Below are 3,315 nucleotides of genomic sequence, written 5' to 3' on the forward strand. Positions count from 1 at the left end.
ACCCCAATCTGGTCCCCTCGCCTGACTGAGGACTATGTGGCCAGGGACAGCATCTCCAATTCCAGCACCTCCACTTTTACCCCCCCCCCATAAGTGGTAGTACTATAATTTGAAGTAGGTGCCACTGCCCTCCCTCTTTATAAATGGCAAAGGGAACCTGAGAATTGCGAACAGGCTCCCCCCAGGTCTAAACAGCTTTTGGCAGAAGCATTCAACAGATCAAAATATGTGGTGCATTTAGGATGTCGGTCCTCTTGGACATGCTACCACTGTTAAGTGTCATCAAGTAGACAACTCACAGTGACTTTCAACAATCCATTGTATCAGTGATCATCTTCTCTGACTGTCCAAGAAAACCCAAACCTGCAGGCAGCGGGGCGCACATCCCCCATGCAGGCTGCCAGTGGGTGCACACCATCTCCTGCATGTCATCTCCTATGTGCGCGGGTGGCCGGCAGGCATGCATCACCTCTTGTGCGCATGACCTGTGGGTGCGTGCCATCTTTCATGCGGACAGCCAGTGGGTGCATGCCATCCCCCTGCATGGACAACCTGCGGGCATGCGCCATCTCCTGTGCAGGTAGCGGCCGGGTGCGGGCCATCTCCCGCGGGTCATCTCCCACATGGGTGGCTGGCGGGTGTGCTTCATTTAGCGCGCAGGAGGCCAGTGGCTGCCCGCTTCCCCTGCCACCGCCATCTTGGCTCCAAGAATTCTCCCCAGAACAAGACCACTTTGTGGCAGTGTGGTGGCTCTGCTGTACCAGTCTTGGGGAGGACCAGTGCCTACCATCCATCTTGGGTGAGGGAGTCCATAGGTTCCAGCTGTGGGAGCCTCATGGAGCTGCAGCGGCTGTGCGGCAGGGTGTGGGCTCTGTGGGAGGGGGTTGGGAGCTGTGGGACTCACCCATTCCTCCTTGGGAATCCTTGAATTCCTGTTGTTGAGCCTCAATCTTCACTGAAGACCAGTCATCAACTGCTTAACTGTTCAATTATCAATAAACAGAAGTCTGTAGAGGGCCATAGTGGCCCTGTTCCACGTGGTCCGCTGCTCCCGCAGCTCACCACATTGTCTCTGCCTCCGCCGCCATCTTGGATCGCTGCCTTTAGTACTTTTACAACAATTTTCTGCACTCTTGCTCCTCTGATGGACACACTTAGCACACATGGAACCACTGTGAGTTCTGCTGATATGTTTTTTGTTTGTTTGTTTTTGACAACCTCATGAGAATTTGAGGTCTCACAGCTTGAACTCCTCTTAGTCAGCCCAGGCACACACCACATGCAGATTTCAGTGCTTTTCCAACCTTGTTGGTATAAAGGTAAACAATTCTGTAGGACAGCCCACAATGGTAGGTCAGACACTGGACCATTTTGAATACCTCTACCCAGGGTCTCTGGAAGAGCCCCACAGATGATTCTTAAGGTGCTTGGTTGAAATTGGGGCAGTGCCATGTCAACAGAACTTTAAACCCAAACCCAACTGCCATCTAGTCAGTTCTGACTCATAGGCATCATGTTGTTACTGCTGTTGTTATGTGCCACTGAGTCAACTATGATTCACAAAGACTCCATGCACAATAGCTCTGAACTCTCCTCTATCCTGAGGCAGTCTCACTGTCTCTGATACGCCTACTTTCATTATCCCAGTGATTGTGTCAACCCACCTCATCTGGGGTCTTTCTCTCCTATGTTGTCCCTTCACCCTTCCAAGCATGATATCCTTCTCCAAAGATTGGCTCCTCCTGGCTACACATGTATGTGAGATGGAGCTTCAAAATCCTAGCCTCCAGAAAGCAACTTGGTTTTACTCTCTCCAGGACAGACTTGTTAGGTCTCTTGGCAGTCCATGGTATGTTCAAAACTCTTCTACAGTATAACAACTCAAAGGGATCAATCCTTCTCCAGTCGTCTTTGGTCATTGTCCAGCTCTCTAATGCATTTGAAGACCATGGCCTGGATCAGGTGCACCTTAGTCTCTAGAAAGGTTCCTGACCAGATTTTCCTAATGCAATTCATCTTTTGAGTTCCTGACTGCTGAGTACCAAGAGTGTTGATTGTGGAACCAAGCAAGCTGAAATTGTTAACAATCTCAATCTCCTCTCCATCTATCATTATGCTTCCAGTTGGCCCAGTGGTAAGAATCCTTGTTTTCTTGATGTTGAGCTTCAATCCATACCTCATGGAGTGTTAAAGCTGTGATTCTTTATAGAAGCAGACTACCTCATCTTTCTCCTGTGAAGCATTTGATGGGTTTGAACCACTGACCTTTTGGATCAAAGCCAAAGTGCCTCCTGAGCTTCATCCACAGGAGAGCCCATGGAAATATGGAGAAGGAGTGTCCAGGAGAAGAGATTTCTTTCTGAATAGGTGATATATGGTGGTTATGTTCATGTTATATGTTATGACCACAATAGTATCATTATATATTCTGGAATATCTATTACTCTCCAGTGTGATCTGAAGCATGACATTGGGAGCAGGTCCAGACACCTGCTTGAAGCCCAACAAGCTTAATGTGGACAGTCTGACTACCTTGAGGTACCAGAGTTTCTCTGGGTCTGAGAGTTCTTTCTATTCTTTGTATCCTCCAGTTTGGATACGACTTTCACATGTTCTCTGGCTGAAGTCCAGAGATCTGTAAAGCAAGCGGAGCCTTGTGGTACCTTTGTCTCTCACACACAAGGCTTTGTAGTGTGACATCCCACAGAGTTCAGTGAGCTGCCCTCCTCCCCCTTCCTCACGCCCTGAAGAGGAGCTCATAGAAGAAGGAGGTGCCTTCTTGACTGCTCTTGTTGGCTTTGAAGAGGCAAGGGCTTCTGAACATCTGAATCTGGGTGTCCCTTTGAGACAGATTTGGGGGGTACTTAGATACTCGGCATGAATATGTGGGAGTGTAGTCCATCACCAGAAATGGTTGGCTGCTTAACTGATAAGATGAGTCAGAATTAGATATAATTGGAGATAGAAATGGCAGCAAGTAGAGGTAAAAACACATTCAAGCAGCTGACATATTTCTTGGGGGCCAGGACGAATGAAAGCTCCTGACACTGAAATGTTGATGAATCTAGACAGGAAGCCTCTCTGGACAGGAATCTCTGGACAGGAGGGAGTATTTCATGGGGTTCTAGGTGCCAAGAACACAGCTAGGGGTGAAACTGCATCCCAGCCTTCAGGGAACTCACATTCCAATAAGAGAGACTAATACTAAACAAAAAGCTATGTAAATAATAACAATGTCCTGAAAGAACAAAGAGGCTACAGATTGACTATGAGTTTCTTTTTCAGTTGCCAGCTATTGAATGAGAACTGACTTAT

This window comes from Elephantulus edwardii, unplaced genomic scaffold (genome assembly GCF_000299155.1).
Source record: "Elephantulus edwardii isolate Elephantulus edwardi_28Jun2011 unplaced genomic scaffold, EleEdw1.0 scaffold00296, whole genome shotgun sequence".
NCBI classification, from domain to species: Eukaryota; Metazoa; Chordata; class Mammalia; order Macroscelidea; family Macroscelididae; genus Elephantulus; species Elephantulus edwardii.